Here is a 20,713-nt window from a genome sequence, read left to right as displayed (position 1 = left end):
AGCACCACCCACCGAGCACTCCAGTGTGCAGCAAAGTCTCAGTAAAGACACAGACTTTACCCCAAAGACTATTCATTCACCCGGTGATTCAACATACCACAGGCTCTCTCTCTCCTAATAATATTTTCACTTGAAGGTATGGTAGGAAAATGCGAAGTTGTGCTTTTTGAAGGAAGAATTCGCAAACAGAACATTTTACATGGTGAGACTCGTTGATGTGTGGATGTGTCCTGGTATGCTAGTTCACATGATGCAGAAACTTAATCTGCAAGTGTATTGCACAATTGTAAAGTCAAATAACATAGTGAGTGTTAGTGCAAAGAGTTTGGAGAACAAAAGCAAGGATGTCTCGTCAAAAGCTTACAATGTTACAGTGAGCCCTCATTTGGCATTCAGGAATTGTTTTTGATCTCTATAAAAAGACAGGAAATACTTGCCTTGGAGTCAGTGCAGAATTGATTCATGACATGGATTTTTGGAATGACAGAAGTGTTTATTGAAAAGAGTTTGAGAAAAATCACACTAACTTTACGTGATCTCACTGCCTGAACAGCAATGTTTGACCTCCTAGCTGGTGCACTGCAAGGAGACACTCTGGCACCCTACATCTTTGTAATCAACCTTGATTGCGCTCTATGTCAAGCTACCAAAGATTCTCATGTATGTGATGGATTTAAGTAATAAAGTCAATTGAATTCAGGTCAATTCCCTGCTCCATTAGAGATCTCACACAAACTCCATACATAAAGACATAAAGTCTCATATAACAACACACACAAAATGCTAGTGGAACACAGCAGGCCAGGCAGCATCTATAGGGAGAAGCGCTGTCGACGTTTCGGGCCAAGACCCTTCGTCAGGACTAACCAAAATGAAAGATAGTAAGAGATTTGAAAGTAGTGGGGGGAGGGGGAAATGCAAAATGATAGGAGAAGACCGGAGGGGGTGGGATGAAGCTAAGAGCTGGAAAGGTGATTGACAAAAGTGATACAGAGCTGGAGAAGGGAAAGGATCATTGGACGGGAGGCCTCAGGAGAAAGAGGGGGGGAGAGTACCAGAGGGAGATGGAGAACAGGCAAACAACTAAATATGTCAGGGATGGGGTAAGAAGGGGAGGAGGGGCATTAACGGAAGTTAGAGAAGTCAATGTTCATGCCATCAGGTTAGAGGCAAACCAGCCAGTATATAAGGTATTGTTCCTCCAACCTGAGTTTGGATTCATTTTGACAATAGAGGAGGCCATGGATAGACATATCAGATTGGGAATGGGACGTGGAATTAAAATGTGTGGCCACTGGGAGATCCTGCTTTTTCTGGTGGACCGAGCGTAGGTGTTCAGCAAAACGGTCTCCCAGTCTGTGTCATATCTCACCAACATATAAAAGGCCACACCGGGAGCACCGGACGCAGTATACCACACCAGCCGACTCACAGGTGAAGTGTCGCCTCACCTGGAAGGACTGTCTGGGACCCTGAATGGTGGTGAGGGAGGAAGTGTAAGGGCAGGTGTAGCACTTGCTCCGTTTACAAGGATAGGTGAGGCGACATTTCACCTGTGAGTCAGCTGGTGTGGTATACTGCGTCCAGTGCTCCTGGTGTGGCCTTTTATATATTGGTGAGACCCGACACAGACTGGGAGACCGTTTCGCTGAATACCAAAGAAAAGAAATTGTTCAAAATTTCCCCCATCTCTTTTGGCTCCATACATAGCTGTCCACCCTGATTCTGTAAGGGACCAATTTTATCCCTCACTATCCTTTTGCTATTAATATAACTGTAGAAACCCTTTGGATTTATTTTCACCTTACTTGCCAAAGCAACCTCATATCTTCTTTTAGCTTTTCTAATTTATTTCTTAAGATTCTTTTTACATTCTTTATATTCCTCAAGCAACCTCATTTACTCCATGCTGTCTATATTTATTGTAGATCTCTCTCTTTTTCCGAACCAAGTTTCCAATATCCCTTGAAAACCATGGCTCTCTCAAACTTTTAACCTTTCCTTTCAACCTAACAGGAACATAAAGATTCTGTACCCTCAGAATTTCACCATTTCACCTCCATTTCTCTATTACATCCTTCCCATAAAAGAACTTGTCCCAATCCACTCCTTCTAAATCCTTTCACATCTCCTCAAAGTTCGCCTTTCTCCAATCAAAAATCTCAACCCTGGGTCCAGTCCTATCCTTCTCCATAATGATATTGAAACTAATGGCATTGTGATCACTGGACCCGAAGTGCTCCCCAGAACATACCTCCGTCACCTAACCTATCTCATTCCCTAACAGAAGATCCAACACTGCCCCTTCTCTAGCTGGTACCTCCATGTATTGCTGCAAAAAAACTATCCTGCATACAGTTTACAAATAAAAGGAGCATGTGGAAAGTGTTCAAGGAAAGTTGGCAAAAGAGATGATTGGAGAGTAGCTGAGCAAGTTTAATAAACCCGAGGCAGATCTCACATTGTTGCTGGAAGAAGATTTGTGAAACATTTTATTGTGTAACTCAATTCCTTTTGAGGACAAGTTAATTGTTTCTTCTCAATGAGACTGAGCTGTGTTATTTTAAATCATGTGGTGTGAGTTGTTGATAAAGCTGGATTTTCCAGAAAACCTTGATGCAGGGAAATGCTGTTAATGCAAGCCTTGAAGTATCAGAATATTATTTTTGGTAACCTCTGAGGGCACTTTATGAAGGGACAAGCTCCTTGGCCAGGCTTTGGAGACATGTGCAGTATAGAATGAAGATCCTTCTGGTGAAGATGGTGTTGAGCTATGGTTCCATCGAGATTTTGGCTCAGAATCAGCTGTTGGTTAATTTTGTAGGGATGGTTTTTAGTTCAGAGAGGGGGATAGAGATCAAGCTAAGGTTTAGGAACAGCGATGTGCAGGATTAGAGTTCAGACCAGAGTCTAGGCATCCACTCCTCATTTGAAGGCCACAACTTGGACGGATGATGAAAGGCATACAGAGTCCAGGCTTTCACTTCTCACTTGAAAGCTAGCAACGTAAACATGGGGCAAAGGACTTCTGGAGTCTAATCCTCCACCACTGCACACTTAAAGTCCATCAATACGGACATGTTATGAAGAACATCTATGGATGTCAGGCTGCAAATGCAGTGGACAAAGACTGGTCATTCAACAGACACCATTCTACAGATGAATATTTGAGAGTATCCTGTCAAGCTGCATCTGGACTTGGTATGAAAACTGCACTGCATCTGATGGGAAGACTCTACAACCAGAGTCAAAACTGGGCAATGCATCATTGCCATCAGCCTACCCACCATCAAGGACATAATTACAGAAAGTGACTAGAAAAAGGCCAGTAACATTGTGCAGGATCCCACACACCCTGCTCATGGATTGTTTGTCCCATTCCAATCAGGTTGAATCCACACCAGGACCACCAGACTCAAAAACCATCTGAAAATATAGGTAAATGACATCCACTGTGTCTCCTTTGTCCACCTTGTTTGTTACTTCCTCAGAGAATTCTAACAGATTTGTCAGCCAGGATTTCCCTTCATAGAAACAATGCTGACTTTGACTTATTTTGTTATTAGTCTCCAAGAACCCCAAAACCTCGTCCTTAATAATGAGCTCCAACACTTTCCCAATCACTGAGGTTAGACTAAATGGCCTGTAATTTCCTGTCTTTTGTCTTCCTCCCTTTTTAGAAAGGGGAGCATCATTTGCAATTTTCTAGTCCTCCGGGACCATGCCAGTCTCAAGTGATTCCAGAAAGATCATGACCAATGCATCTATTATCTCTTCAGCAACCTCTATCAGAACTCTGGGATGTAGTACATCTGGTCAGGGTGACTTATCCACCTTAAGTTCTTTGAGTTTGTCTAGCAATTCTTCCTTTGTAATAGCAATGGTACTCACTCCTGCTCCCTGACACTCACGGACATCTGGCATACAGCAATAAATACAGAAGCACAGTACTTTTGAAATTCCTCTGCCATTTCATTGTCCCCCATTACAACCTCACCAGCATCATTTTCCAGTGGTCCAATATCAACTCCCACCTTCCATTTATTCTTTATATAACTGAAAAAAACTTTCAGTATCTTGTTTTATATCATCTGCTCATTTGCCCTCATATTTAATCTTTTCCCTTCACAAACCAAGAAAAAATCTGCAGATGCTGGAAATCCAAGCAACACACACAAAATGCTGGAGGAACCCAGCAGGCCAAGCAACGTTTATGGAAAAGAGCACTGTTGATGTTTTGGGCCAAAACACTTCAGAAGGACTGGAGAGAAAAAGCTGAAGAGTAGATTTAAAAGGTGTGGGGAGCAGAGAGAGAAACAGAAGGTGATAGGTGAAAGCTTAAGTGGGGGGGGGGGACTGCGGAATGAAATAAAGAGCTTGGAAGTTGATAGGTGAAAGAGACAGGAGGCCATGGTAAAAAGAAAATGAGGGAGGAACACCCAATGGAGATAAGATGAAAGAGGGAAAAGGAGATGGGAAATGGTGAAGGGGGGGAGGGGGATAGGGGTGTGGGGCATTACCGGAGGTTTGAGACATCGATGTTCATGCAATCAGTTGGAGGCTACCAAAACAAAATATGTGGTTGTTTCTCCAACCTAAGTGTGGCCTCATCACAACAGTGGAGGAGGCCATGGATAGACATATCAGAACGGGAATGGGGAAGGGTGCCACTGGGAGAACTGCATTTTCTAGTGGATGGAGCACAGGTGCTTGGCGAAGCGGTTTCTCAATCTATATTGAGTCTGTCCAATATACAGGAGGCCATACTGAGAGTACCAACAATACTCTTTTCTGTAGATGCTGCCTGGCCTGCAGAGTTCCTCCAGCATTCTGTGTGTGTTAATTATTTCTTCCCTTATAGCTGTTTGAGTTGTTTTTGTTGGATTTTAAAAGCTTCCCAATCATCCAAATTCCCACTCAGTTTTGCTACCTTATATACCTTTTTGCTACCTTATAATCCTTGGCTTTTATACATGCCTTAACTTCCCTTGTCAGTCATGGTTGCCTAGTCTACTACTCTACCCAAGTCCTTGTGATCCCGTGTGCAATCTCTGACAGCCCCAGGCATTGTAGCATCCATTCACTCAGTGGCAAGCCTGCCCTCCAGTTTGGAAGTTTGCGCCGTTTGTGTATTTGAAGGTTGGCTGGAGACAGGGCATCTGTGAGATTCAAAGCCAGCAGCTGTGAGAGCACAGTGCTCAGACAAACAATGTGATTCTGAGCCTGGGGTTACTCAGGGAAGCCGGTTCACACGGCTTTCTCGGTCATGCAGCTTTGGTTTAAAGAGGACAGAAAGGAACGACCTTTCCTTGAGGGCAGTTTTGATGGTGGTGTTTAAATGCATGAAAGGTTTAGACTGAATTATGAGAAATATTATCCAGAGTTTGCTGGGCCAACGAGTGGAGGGTGCACATTTAAAACAATTGGTAAAAGAAGCTAAGTTTCACACAAGCAAAAGACACCTAAACACAACAAGCATGGAGCAGTAGGGTTTGGCTATAAAACCCCACAAGCCCATTCAACTTTCCTATCTCTGTACCTGTCCAAATACACCTGAAGCTGCATCAATCACCCAAGCTGTCTTCAGATTCGTCTGGAGATCCAAGATTGAGCGGGTCAGCCAGACCACCAAGCACAAGTCTCTGGACAACGGGGGCAAAAACGTCCCCAATGTCGCCCTCACCCTGATGGCCAGCTTCGTGTGTGGCTGCATCAGGTTGTGTGTGGATCCCAGGTACGTGGGCACCAAGTACCACTATGTGCCCAGGTTGTATTTGTCACCCTGGCTACGAAGGATGGGTCTGGCCCCTTTACTGCGCAACACCCCTGTCAGCTGGTCATTGCCGCCATACCTGTCCTTCGTAGAGAAGTTCTTTCAGGTCAACGCCTTTGACCACAGGGCCATCAGGCAGTGGTCAGCACGTAAGGTCCTGCAGGCACTGCAGGAGAAGGACATGACGGACACAGTGGGGTGGTTCCCTGAGCAGACCGTCCAGTTCATCTGGCAAAATGTCTCATTGCCAGACCTCACCAACAGGCACCAAGATCTTGTCTGGCTGGCAGTGAGAGGGGCCCTCCCTGTCTGATCCCTCCTGTACACCCGGAACGTCGTCTCCACACCCCTCTGCCCACGGGAGGACTGCAGTGAGGAGGAGTCGGTGACCCACCTCTTTGCACACTGTGGGTTCGCCGAGTAGGTGTGGAGGAGGGTGGAAGGGACAGTGTCGAGGTTTATCCCCAGCAGCTGCATAACAGAGGACTCTCTGATCTACGGGCTGTTCCCGGGAACGCACACGGAGACCAACATCCGGGTCTGCTAGCAGATCATCAACTCGGTGAAAGAAGCTCTTTGGCCGGACCGAAACTTGATGGCCTACCAGCGCATGGTGGGGGAATGCTGCCGACTGGCACATTCTCGGCTGCAGGAGTACGTGCTGAGGGACACACTCAAACTTGGTGCAGCCACCGCAAGGGCCCAGTGTGGAAGGACCACAGTCTAGGGTTCTTCTCCCGCGGTTGAGGGGTAGGGGGTGGGGTGTATACCCCTGAACAAGTGTATGTAAATATGAAGTAACAGTGTGCCACCTGGGTGGAGAAAAGTGTGAAAATGTAAAGACTGTAATGGAAACATTTGTAAAGGACTGAGAGTCATTGAATGGTTTATTGTACATAATTTTAGTTTTGAATAAAGTATATTTTGTTTAAAAAAATCTATTCCTCTGGCAGATCATACCCACACCACCGTGTGGAAATCTTTCGCCTCAGATCCCCTTTCAAATTTACCACTTTCATCCATAATCTCTGCCCACCAGTTTTAAACTCCTTCGTCCTGGGAAATAAAGCTGGGAGCATCTATCCCATTTTTGTGCTCAATAAAGCCAAATCTTACCCTCCTTTTCTCCAAGAAGACAGTCCCAGCCTCTCCAATCTCCCTTTATAAGTGAATGTCTCTAGTCCTGCCAACATTCCTGTGAATATTTTGTGCACCCTCTCTTGCCTCATTCTATCTTTCCTAAAGCATGGTAACCAGACCTGCACAAAATACTCAACCAGTTTTTGAACCAATGTTTTTATAACTGCATCATGAAGTCCCAACTTCTCAACTCAGTGTCTAAACTAAAGAAGGCAAGCATGTCACATGCCCTCTTCTCATATTGCTGTCCATTAAAGCTGTCACTGTTGTCACTGCTTTCAGGGATCTATGTTCTTGTACCCCTATGTCTCCCCAGTCAACTACATCCTTCAGGACCCTGCCATTAAATGTGCATGTCTTGATCAGGTTTACATTGTGAAATGCATCACTTCACACTTGCCTGGTTAAATTCCCTCTGACATTCCTTGAGCCAGTTTTCTCAGTTGTTCTGAATCCTATTGTGAACTTGGACAATCTTCTTCACTGTCCACGACACTGCTGATACTGTATAGGTGTCATCATCTGCAAACATACTAATCATGGCACTTGCATTGTTATCCAAATCATTAACAAACAACAGGGACCTGAGCTGATTCCTGAAAACACCTCTAGTAGCAACCCTCTAGCTCCATGCATCAAGACAAATTAATATCCAGTTAGCTAGATGACACTGGATCCCAATGTCTAATTAAATTGCATTAGTTTCAAGATGATTATGAGAAGGTTAGGGCTGGTCCTCAAGTTCAGATTCTAAATTGGAGATGATATCATAAAGGATCTGGTTGATGGGGGACTTGATAGAGGTATTTAAAATTATAGAGATAGAGTTGACACGGATAGGTTTTTTCTATTGAGAGTATGGGAGATTCAAACAAAAGCACATGAGTTGAGAGTTAGGGGGCAAAAGTTTAGGGGTAACACGAGGGGGAACTTCTTTACTCAGAGAGTGGTAGATGTGTGGAACGAGCTTCCAGCAGAAGTGGTAGAGGCAGGTTCAATATTGTCATTTAAAGTAAAATTGAATAGGTATATGGACAGGAAAAGAATGGAGGGTTATGGGCTGAGTGCAGGTCAGTGGGACTAAGTGAGAGTAAGCGTTCAGCATGGACTAGAAGGGCCGAGATGGCCTGTTTCCGTGTTGTAATTGTTATATGGTTATATTGAAATAGGTGCAATGAAGACAAGGGTTGAAAAGTGTGTCAGAATGGAAAATGGAAGAAGGGAGAAGGGAGAGGGTTAGAAATTGTCACGAGGAAGGAACAAGGGTGCTGGGAGATGACCCACACACAGGACACAAACACTGCTTTCTTAGGTTCAATAAAATAGCATTTATTACTCGCTACACAGAAAAATTGGGAAATCAAGGAGGACAAAGAGGAATACGAACCTCGGACTAGGGGACTAGGGACTTGGATCGCCGTGGACCTGGGACTTGGACACAGGGAACTGGGATCGCCGCGGCCATGACTTAGACAGTGGGAACATGGACAACCGCGGACCTTGGACTTGGACAGTAGGAACATGGACAACTGCAGACCTTGGACTTGGACAGTAGGAACATGGACAACCGCGGACCTTGGACTTGGACAGTAGGAACATGGACAGCCGCGGACCTTGGACTTGGACAGTAGGAACGTGGATCATCGCGGCCCTTGGATTTGGACAATAGGAACATGGATCACCGCGGACCTTGGGCTTGGACAGTAGGAACATGGATCGCCGTGGACCTTGGACTTGGATAGTGGAAACATGGACAGCCGCGGACCTTGGGCTTGGACAGTAGGAACATGGATCGTCGCGGCCCTTGGACTTGGACAGTGGGAACATGGACAGCCGTGGACCTTGGACTTGGACAGTAGGAACATGGATCGTCGCAGCCCTTGGACTTGGACAGTTGGAACATGGACAGCCGCGGACCTTGGACTTGGACAATAGGAACATGGATCGCCGTGGACCTTGGACTTGGATAGTGGAAACGTGGACAGCCGCGGACGTTGGACTTGGATAGTGGGAATGTGGACAGCCATGGACGTTGGACTTGGATAGTGGGAACGTGGACAGCCACGGACCTTGAACTTGGATAGTGGGAATGTGGACAGCCGCGGACCTTCGACTAGGAGACTAGGACCTTGATTCACCGCCGCCAGAAACTTGGACACCATGGATTGCTGCAGCCAGAAACGTGGAAACCAAAACACAGGACAAAGAACCTTGAGCCAGGACCTCCTTCAGATCAGGCATCAAGCCGGGACTCCTCTTCAAGGGGACAGACGCGGACACAGGGGCATGAACATCGAGCCGGAACTCTGCCTTCAACTCAGGCACCGAGCTGGGACTCTTCGTCAAAGGTAGACACAGACACTGGGCATGAACATCGAGCCAGGAGTCCGCCTCCAGATCAGGCATCGAGCAGGGACTCTTCATCAAGGGGGTAGACACAGAGACTGGGCATGACATCGAGCCGGAACTCCGCCTTCAACTTAGGTACTGAGCCAGGACTCTTCTTTGAGGGGTAGACACAGACAATGGTCATGAACGTCGAGTCAGGATGCCGCCTTCATCTCTGACACAGGAAGGTGAATTGCTGGTACTCCGATGAGGGCTGGATAACTCTGGCTTGTCGTAGCAACGGCAACTTGCGAAGGCTTCCTAACACTCTCGCCCCAAATGGCTAAAGCCAGGGGCTTATAAGCTGCCGGTTTGGGTCAAGAGTAGATCACCTTAATTGCCAAGCTTCAAGGGACACGTGAAACGGAATTAGAAGGGAACAAAGAGTCAATGGTCCGGATCATAACACAACCTAACTAAATTTAAAGGGGAACCGATCCGGACCATGACAGAAATGACCAGAAATGAGAGAAATTAATGATGATGCCATCAGATTGTTGGCTCCCATACTCCAAGGCGTTGTTCCTCCTACACAAGAGTGACATCATCATCGCAGTAGAGGACATGGACCAACATGTTGGAATGGGAATGGAAGACTTTGTGTACATGGCAGTTTCTGCATCCACAGTCTTGATGCCTGGTTATGTGTGTTGCCTCCCAGACTCAGGGATGACTCAATGTGGCAACAGGCATTCTGGAAAACAACGCGAGGTGACAAAATGATATTGATGATAAAATATTTGCAAAAAACTGAAGTTTGTTTCAAATTGACCAGGTGTGAAAACTAGACAATTGATTTAGTCAGTAATTTTCTGTTGGACCTTGGGTCAGAACAACTACATTAATTCGACGAGGGATATACTAATGAAGTAGGCAAATGGAAAGAAATAAATTCAGGTCAACAGACCGACTGAGAGATGAAGAGAACAAACTGAAAGATGAAACATTCAGGAGTGATGTGGATGATCCGGACTGTCTATGTGTGTGAGTTGCTGTGTGAATGGATCGGAGGGTCGTAGAAAAGGGGCTTTTTTTGCTGTTGTTACCTTGTTGCTTCTGTTTGTTGTTGCTTGTGTTGTCCTGCTGAGCATTGTAGGCAAAATTTGTTGGTGTTAGAATATGTGGCGAAACTTCTGGGCAAATCCATTTTCTTTGTTAACACAAACAACACATTGCAGTGCATATTTAGAACAACATGTGGAAAAAATGAATCTGAATCTGAACATTTGTCACCAGATTGTGGACAATTAATAAAAAGGCCCTGTTTACGGAAATGTACACTCTGCGGTGCAGTGAGGATGATAAGGTCTTCTGTTGTTGTTGCTTGTGTTGTACTGCTGAGCATTGTGGGCATACTTTGTTGGTGTTAGAATGTGTGGTGACACATTTAGGCTGCTCCCAGTAAATACTGCATCTTTTTTGACACAAACAACATATTTCAGTGCATGTTTAGAACTACATGTGAAAAATCAATTAATCTGAATCTGAACATTTATAAAGAGACTCTAGACAATGAATGTGAAGGACTTGTTTAAGGAATTGCTCTGTCTCTGGTGCAGTAAGGATGATAAGGAAAACATTTATTCTGAACCCATGTTCCTGAGGTCTGCAATCTTCTCAGTGGAAATACTCTCAACATTTACTTGTTCGAGAACGCTCAAGATCCAGTCATTTGATTGTAATGTTCCCATTGTCGACATTGTTTAACCTTGATATTTAACACACAACATTGGTCAAGAACGCTCTTTTGGGAGGATATTGTGAGGACATAAAATCCTGCGTTGTTTGCACTACTGTAGAGATGAATCTTCTAATGTAGATCATTCATGTAAATGATCTTTTGACATCAATGACAAACTATCTTTCTGTGTCAGAGAAGGTGTGTGAGGGATGTGTGGAACAATGGAAATATATCTGATGGTGCAAGAACTAATCAGTGAAGTGGAGACATTTGCCATGGAAAGAGATGTCATTGGTTTGCGGAGTGATGAGGGAGAAAGGAATGTGCAGGGCTGTGGGCAGCGCGTGGTGGAGTTGAAGTATCTGGATCAGGTTGAACATCTCCTAAGTTGCTGCAGCCATTCTGTAAGTTTGAGATCCTAAAACCATCGAACCAAAAACCAATATCTGATTCTAGAGAAACTGAACTTCAGGCTCTTGATTACGCAATGAGTTTAGACCTTGCTCAGAATTAAATTTGGATGTGGTGAGACACACAGCAAAGTGGTGCCATTCTCAATGTATCAACCCTATCAAATACAGTCTTTCAGATCCACCGAGATATCTCATTATGAATCAAATTGCAAATCATTTTCCTGTGCAATTCAGCTCCCTCTGTGAAGACAGAGTGATCAATTTGTTTATTTTTTCACAGTAAGTTCCGTGTTGGCTTTTATTCAATGTTTCATCTGCTTTTTCAGTATGATTCCATGGAGATAAGAGAGAGGAATATCCAGAATTATATACCAGTTGAGTTAACAGGAGCCATCCAATAAACATTGAAGTCTACCAATAAGGAAATGGGTGTCAGGTGGATGGAAAATCTGGGCAAGATGAGGGAGAACTAACATGGATTTGTGAAGGGAAATCCATGTCTGATCATCCAGTTAATGATTTCACACACTCTCTCCACTGGGTCATTACTGAGATCACTGAAGTGAAAATTCACAGTACAGAAAATACTCGAAGACCACACATCGTCGGGAAATGAAGACACAGAGAGGGAGTGGTGTCAAGTTAGAAGCTAGGAGGTGAGAGGTGGAAGAGGTAAGGGGCTAAAGTAGATATAATCTGATAGGAGAGGATAATGGACCATGAGAAAAAGGGAAGGAGGTGTGGCACTGAAGTGAACTAGTGAGCAAGTGCAGAGAAGAGAAGGGTTTAAAAGTGTGACAGAGTGGGAAATGGAAAACGAAAAAAGGAAGAGGGGTCAGAAATGATCAGATATTAGAGAAATCAATGTTGTTGGCTCCAGGACTTAATAGGATGTGTTGCTCCTCCTACCTGAGAGTTGCCTGATCATTGCAGTAGAGGAGGTCATGGACTAAGATGTTGGAATGGGAGTGGGAGATTCGGTGTATAAAAACATTTCTGTAGCCACAATCTGGACTCACAGTTGATATGTCACCTCCTCGGTGCAAGGTTTCGGGATGTATTTCAGCAGCATCAGGGCATCCTGGTAAGCAAAGCGTGGTCACGAAACAGTACCGATAATAAAATATTTGCTGAAACTGAATTTTGTATCACACACCAGGTGTAAAAACTAGAGCAGAGATTTAGTTCCAAAAGCAAACACGAGGAAACCTGCAGGTGCTGGAAATTTAAGCAACACAGATAAAGTGCTGGTGGAACACAGCAGGCCAGGCAGCATCCATAAGGAGAAGTACGGTCGACGTTTCGGGTTGAGAACCTTCGTCAGGACTAACTGAAAGGAAAGATAGCAAGAGATTTGAAAGTAGGAGAGGTGGGGGGAAATGCAAAAAGCATTCATTTTCTACCAGCAGTAGATCACAAATGAGTAAGGTTTTAATGTTAAAACCATTATATTTATTAGTATCTACTCAAAAATATAGAAAATTAAATAAAATAAACAGAAGTTAACAGTGTTATTTGTGTGTGGCTCCCAAACTGTGAAGCTTAGAAACAGTTCTTAAAGTCTTAAGATGGCAAACTAGAAAGGCCCAGTAATCCACAGAATAAGTGAAGGGAGGGACTGGTAAATTCACATTAAAATGCAGAGAGGAGGCGATCACAAAGAATTCCACACGTTCCACGCTGGGAAAATGAAGTAACAGTTGCCGAAGATCTTTTCCGTCGAGTCATCCAGAAATCCGCGTAGAAATACCACAAGGTGATGGTCACACATCCAATATGAACTGTGTGCTGTTAATCAACCCAATCTTTTGGGCATGGGAAAGTATCAGACTTTACCCATTGTTGCAGCAAGCTCTGGTCAGCAGCTTGCAGTCCAAGACTCTCTCTCTCTCCCCCACCCCCAAAGTGCCAGTGGTCTGTCGCAGCTTGTTATACTGACATCATAGTCAAGCCTCATCCAAGTGTTTTAAAGTGACACCCACAGTAAATGAAACCGTGGTCACGTAACAGTCACCAGATTGCAGAAAATTAGTGTGATGGACCTGTTTTATGTTTTATGTTTTATGACTGTTTTATGCTCAGTCTGCAGTGCAGTGAGGATGACAAGGAAAACGCTTATTCTGAACTAATGTTCCCATGGTCTAGACTAGTCTGAGTGAAAATATTCCAAACATGTACTTGGACAAGAACACTCAAAATCCAGTCATTTGATTGTAAGGTTCCCATTGTCAACATTGTTTATCCTTGATATTTAATTTGCAACTTTGGTCTAGAATGCCCTTGTGGGAGAATACTATGAAGACATGAAGTTCTGCATTGCTTGCACTACAGTAGAGATGAATCTTCAAATGTAGAACATTCACATGAAAGATCTTTTGCCAGAAATGATGAATTATCAGAGGAGGTATGTGAGGGGCATGTGGAACAACGGAAATATCTTTGCTGGTGCAAGAACTAATCAGTGAAGTGGAGACATTTGCCATGGAAAGAGATGTCATTGGTTTGCGGAGTGATGAGGGAGAAAGGAATGTGCAGGGCTGTGGGCACTGCATGGACAAGTTGAAGTATCTGGATCACTATTAACCAGTGCTAGTACAGACTTGACAGGCTGAACATCTCCTAAGCTGCTTCAACTGTTCTGTAAGTTTGAGATCCCAAAACCATGGAACCAAAAACCAAAATCTGACTCTGGAGAAATTGAACTTCAGACTCTTAAACATTCAGTGATTTTAGGCCTTGATCCAAATTGAAATTAGATGTGATGAGACATTGAGCAAAGTCGTGTCTGCCCTGTGCATTGACACCATTCCAGTACATTCTTTCCAGTCCACAGAGATGTCTCATTATGCACAAAATTGCAAAACATTTTTCTGTGTAATTCACCACCCTTTGTCAACACATAGTTTGTTTATTTTTTCACAGTAAGTTCCGTGTTGGCTTTTATTCATGTCTTGTCTTCGTTGTCAGCATGTTTCTATGGAGTAAAGAGAGAGAAATATGAGGAACTATAATCCATTTGTGTTGATAGAAGCTGTCCAGTAAACACTGGAATCCACCATTGAGGAAATGGGTGCCAGGTGGATGGAAAATCAGGGCATGATGAGGGAGAACCAACATGGATTGGTGAAGGGAAATCCATGTCAGACCATCCAGTCAATGATGTCACACGCTGTCTCCACCTTGTCAGTATTTAGATCTCTGAAGAGAAAGTTCACAGTGCAGAAAATACGAGATGGTCAGAGATCAGCAGGACAAAAAGTACAGAAAGGGAGAGGGGATGAAGTTAGGAGCTGGGAGGTGATAGTTGGAGGAGGTATAGGGCTGAACAAGAAGGAATCTGATAGGAGAGGATAGTGGACTGTGGGAGAAAAGACACTGGGGGGGGAAGCAATGTGCAGGAGCAGAGACGACAAGGGTTGAAAAGTGAAATGGAAAATGAAAGAAGAGAGAAGGGAGGGGGTTAGAAATTACCAGAAATGAGAGAAATTAATGATGATGCCATCAGATTGTTGGCTCCCAGACTCCGAGGTGTTGCTCCTCCTACCTGAGAGTGGCATCATCATCGCAGTAGAGGAGGACATGGGCCAACGTGTTGGAACGAGAATGGAAGACTTTGTGTACAAGGTAGTTTCTGCAGTCACAATCTAGACACCTGGTTGGTGGGTTGCCTCCCAGACACGAGAGTCAGGGTTGACTCAATATGGCGACAGGCATTCTGGAAAACAATGCGAGGTAGCAAAATAATAGTGATGATAAAATATTTGCAGAAACTGAATTTTGTTTCACACTGACCAGGTGTGAAAAGTAGACAATTGATTTAGTCAGTAATTTTCTGTTGGACTTTGGGTCAGAACAACTACATTAATTTGATGAGGGATATACTAATGAAGTACGCAAATGGAAAGAAGTAAATTCAGGTCAACAGACCGACTGAGAGATGAAGAGAACAAGCTGAAAGATGAAATATTAAGGAGTGATGTGGATGAACCAGACTGTCTGTGTGTGTGAGTTGGTGTATCAATGAATCAGAAGGTCGTAGAAAAGGAGCTTATTTTGCTGTTATCTTGTTGCTTGTTCTCTTCTGTTTATTGTTGCTTCTGTTGTCCTGCGGAGCATTGTGGGCATAATTTGTTAGTGTTAGAACATGTGGCGAAAATTCTGGGCTGTCCACAGCAAATTCAGTTTCTTTGTAAACACAAACAACACATTTCAGTGCATGCTTAGAACTACATGTAAAAAAAATGAATCTCAGTCTGAACATTTGTCACCAGATTGTGGACAGTTAATGAAAGGGCCCTGTTTATAGAAATGCACACTCTGCAGTGTAGTGAGAATGATAAGGGAAACACATATTCTGAACTAATGTTCCCATGGTCTAGATACAACTGAGTGGAAATATTCTAAAATTGTACTTGGTCAAGAACACTCAAAACACTCTAGGATAGACTTGACAGGCTGAACATCTCCTAAGCTGCTGCAACCATTCTGTAAGTTTCAGAACCCAAAACCATGGAACTAAAAACCAATATCTGATTCTAGAGAACTGAACATCAGGCTCTTGATTCCTCAGTGATTTTAGACCTTGCTCAGAATTGAATTTGTATGTGGTGAGACACAGAACAAAGTGGTGCCATTCTCAATGTATCAACCGTATTCGAATACAATTATTCAGATCCATTGAGATATCTCATTATGCACAAAATTGCAAAACATTTTTCTGCGTAATTTACCCCTTCTGTGAACACAGAGTGATAAGGTTTATTTATTTTTTCGCAGAAAGTTCCATGTTGGCATTTATTGAATGTTTCATCTTCTTTGTCAGCATGATTCCATGCAGAAAAGAGAGAGGAAAATCAGGAACTATCAGGAACATTTGAGTTAACAGGAGCTGTACAATAAATGTTAAAATCTACCAATGATGAAATGGGTGCCAGGTGAAAGGAAAATCTGGGCATGATGAAGAAGAACCAACATAGATTTGTGAATGGTTATCCATGTCTGATCATCCCATTAAGGATGTCACACACTGTTTCATAAATTATGGGTTAATATTTAAATCGCTGAAGTGAAAATTCAGAGTACAGAAAATACTTGAAGGTCTGACACCATCAGAACATGAAAATACAGAGGGAGAGGTATGAAGTTAGAAACTAGGAGGTGAGAGGTGGAAGAGGTAAAGGGCTAAAGTAGATTTAATCTGATGGAAAGGATAAAGGAGCATGAGAGAAAAGGAAGCGGGAATGGCACTGAGGAGAGTTAGTGGGCAAATGCAGAGAAGAGAAGGGTTTAAAAGTGTGCCAGAGTGGGAAATGGAAAACAAGAGAAGGAAGAGGGGTTAGTAATGATCAGATATTAGAGAAATCAATGTTGTTAGCTTCAGGACTTAACAAGACGTATTGCTCCTCCAACCTGAGAATTGCCTCATCATTGCAGTAGAGGAGGTCATGGACTAAGATGTTGGAATGGGAGTGGGAGATTCGGTGTATAAAAACATTTCTGTAGCCACAATCTGGACTCACAGTTGCCATGTCACCTCCACGGTGCAAGGTTTCGGGATGTCTTTCAGCAGCAGCAGGGCATCCTGGTAAGCAAAGCGTGGTCACGAAACAGTACCGATAATAAAATATTTGCTGAAACTGAATTCTGTATCACACACCAGGTGTAAAAACTAGAGCAGAGATTTAGTTCCAAAAGCAAACATGAGGAAATCTGCAGATGCTGGAAATTTAAGCAACACACACAAAGTGCTGGTGGAACACAGCAGGCCAGGCAGCATCCATAAGGAGAAGCACGGTCGACGTTTCGGGTTGAGAACCTTCGTCAGGACGAACTGAAAGGAAAGATAGCAAGAGATTTGAAAGTAGGAGAGGTGGGGAGAAATGCAAAAAGCATTTAATTTCTACCAGCAGTAGATCACAAATGAGTAAGGTTTTAATGTTAAAACCATTATATTTATTAGTATCTACTCAAAATATAGAAAATTAAATAAAATAAACAGAAGTTAACAGTGTTATGTGTGTGTGGCTCCCAAACTGTGAAGCTTAGAAACAGTTCTTAAAGTCTTAAGATGGCAAACTAGAAAGGCCCAATAATCCACAGAATAAGTGAGGGGAGGAACTGGTAAATCCACATTAAAATGCAGAGAGGAGGCGATCACAAAGAATTCCACACGTTCCACGCTGAGAAAATGAAGTAACAGTCGCCAAAGATCTTTTCCGTCGAGTCATCCAGAAATCCGCGTAGAAATACCACAAGGTGATGGTCACACATCCGATATGAACTGTGTGCTGCTAATCAACCCAATCTTTTGGGCATGGGAAAGTATCAGACTTTACCCATTGTCGCAGCAAGCTCTGGTCAGCAGCTTGCAGTCCAAGACTCTCTCTCTCTCCCCCACCCCCAAAGTGCCAGTGGTCTGTCGCAGCTTGTTATACTGACATCATAGTCAAGCCTCATCCAAGTGTTTTAAAGTGACACCCACAGTAAATGAAACCGTGGTCACGTAACAGTCACCAGATTGCAGAAAATTAGTGTGATGGACCTGTTTTATGTTTTATGTTTTATGACTGTTTTATGCTCAGTCTGCAGTGCAGTGAGGATGACAAGGAAAACACTTATTCTGAACTAATGTTCCCATGGTCTAGACTAGTCTGAGTGAAAATATTCCAAACATGTACTTGGACAAGAACACTCAAAATCCAGTCATTTGATTGTAAGGTTCCCATTGTCAACATTGTTTATCCTTGATATTTAATTTGCAACTTTGGTCTAGAATGCCCTTGTGGGAGAATACTATGAAGACATGAAGTTCTGCATTGCTTGCACTACAGTAGAGATGAATCTTCAAATGTAGAACATTCACATGAGAGATCTTTTGCCAGAAATGATGAATTATCAGAGGAGGTACGTGAGGGGCATGTGGAACAACAGAAATATCTCTGCTGGTGCAAGAACTAATCAGTGAAGTGGAGACATTTGCCATGGAAAGAGTTGTCATTGGTTTGCGGAGTGATGAGGGAGAAAGGAACGTGCAGGGCTGTGGGCACTGCATGGACGAGTTGAAGTATCTGGATCACTCTTAACCAGTGCTAGTACAGACTTGACAGGCTGAACATCTCCTAAGCTGCTTCAACTATTCTGTAAGTTTGAGATCCCAAAACCATGGAACCAAAAACCAAAATCTGACTCTGGAGAAATTGAACTTCAGACTCTTAAACACTCAGTGATTTTAGGCCTTGATCCTAATTGAAATTAGATATGATGAGACATTGAGCAAAGTCGTGTCCGTCCTGTGCATTGACACCATTCCAGTACATTCTTTCCAGTCCACAGAGATGTCTCATTATGCACAAAATTGCAAAACATTTTTCTGTGTAATTCACCACCCTTTGTCAACACATAGTTATCAGTTTGTTTATTTTTTCACAGTAAGTTCTGTGTTGGCTTTTATTCATGTCTTGTCTTCGTTGTCAGCATGTTTCTATGGAGTAAAGAGAGAGAAATATGAGGAACTATAAACCATTTGTGTTGATAGAAGCTGTCCAGTAAACACTGGAATCCACCATTGAGGAAATGGGTGCCAGGTGGATGGAAAATCAGGGCATGATGAGGGAGAACCAACATGGATTGGTGAAGGGAAATCCATGTCAGACCATCCAGTCAATGATGTCACACGCTGTCTCCACCTTGTTAGTATTTAGATCACTGAAGAGAAAGTTCACAGTGCAGAAAATACGAGATGGTCAGAGATCAGCAGGACAAAAAGTACAGAAAGGGAGAGGGGATGAAGTTAGGAGCTGGGAGGTGATAGTTGGAGGAGGTATAGGGCTGAACAAGAAGGAATCTGATAGGAGAGGATAGTGGACTGTGGGAGAAAAGACACTGGGGGGGAAGCAATGTGCAGGAGCAGAGACGACAAGGGTTGAAAAGTGTGTCAGAACGGAAAATGAAAGAAGAGAGAAGGGAGGGAGTTAGAAATTACCAGAAATGAGAGAAATTAATGATGATGCCATCAGATTGTTGGCTCCCAGACTCCGAGGTGTTGCTCCTCCTACCTGAGAGTGGCATCATCATCGCAGTAGAGGAGGACATGGGCCAACGTGTTGGAACGAGAATGGAAGACTTTGTGTACAAGGTAGTTTCTGCAGTCACAATCTAGACACCTGGTTGGTGGGTTGCCTCCCAGACACGAGAGTCAGGGTTGACTCAATATGGCGACAGGCATTCTGGAAAACAATGCGAGGTAGCAAAATAATAGTGATGATAAAATATTTGCAGAAACTGAATTTTGTTTCACACTGACCAGGTGTGAAAAGTAGACAATTGATTTAGTCAGTAATTTTCTGTTGGACTTTGGGTCAGAACAACTACATTAATTTGATGAGGGATATACTAATGAAGTACGCAAATGGAAAGAAGTAAATTCAGGTCAACAGACCGACTGAGAGATGAAGAGAACAAGCTGAAAGATGAAATATTAAGGAGTGATGTGGATGAACCAGACTGTCTGTGTGTGTGAGTTGGTGTATCAATGAATCAGAAGGTCGTAGAAAAGGAGCTTATTTTGCTGTTATCTTGTTGCTTGTTCTCTTCTGTTTATTGTTGCTTCTGTTGTCCTGCGGAGCATTGTGGGCATAATTTGTTAGTGTTAGAACATGTGGCGAAACTTCTGGGCTGTCCACAGCAAATTCAGTTTCTTTGTAAACACAAACAACACATTTCAGTGCATGCTTAGAACTACATGTAAAAAAAATGAATCTCAGTCTGAACATTTGTCACCAGATTGTGGACAATTAATGAAAGGGCCCTGTTTATGGAAATGCACACTCTGCAGTGTAGTGAGAATGATAAGGGAAACACATATTCTGAACTAATGTTCCCATGGTCTAGATACAACTGAGTGGAAATATTCTAAAATTGTACTTGGTCAAGAACACTCAAAACACTCTAGGATAGACTTGACAGGCTGAACATCTCCTAAGCTGCTGCAACCATTCTGTAAGTTTCAGAACCCAAAACCATGGAACCAAAAACCAATATCTGATTCTAGAGAAACTGAACTTCAGGCTCTTGATTCCTCAGTGATTTTAGACCTTGCTCAGAATTGAATTTGTATGTGGTGAGACACCGAACAAAGTGGTGCCATTCTCAATGTATCAACCGTATTTGAATACAATTATTCAGATCCATTGAGATATCTCATTATGCACAAAATTGCAAAACATTTTTCTGCGTAATTTACCCCTTCTGTGAACACAGAGTGATAAGGTTTATTTATTTTTTCGCAGAAAGTTCCATGTTGGCATTTATTGAATGTTT

This window comes from Hemitrygon akajei, chromosome 14 (genome assembly GCF_048418815.1).
Source record: "Hemitrygon akajei chromosome 14, sHemAka1.3, whole genome shotgun sequence".
NCBI lineage: Eukaryota > Metazoa > Chordata > Chondrichthyes > Myliobatiformes > Dasyatidae > Hemitrygon > Hemitrygon akajei.
The sequence above is the reverse complement of the archived record's forward strand: the minus strand, read 5'-3'. Positions refer to the sequence as shown.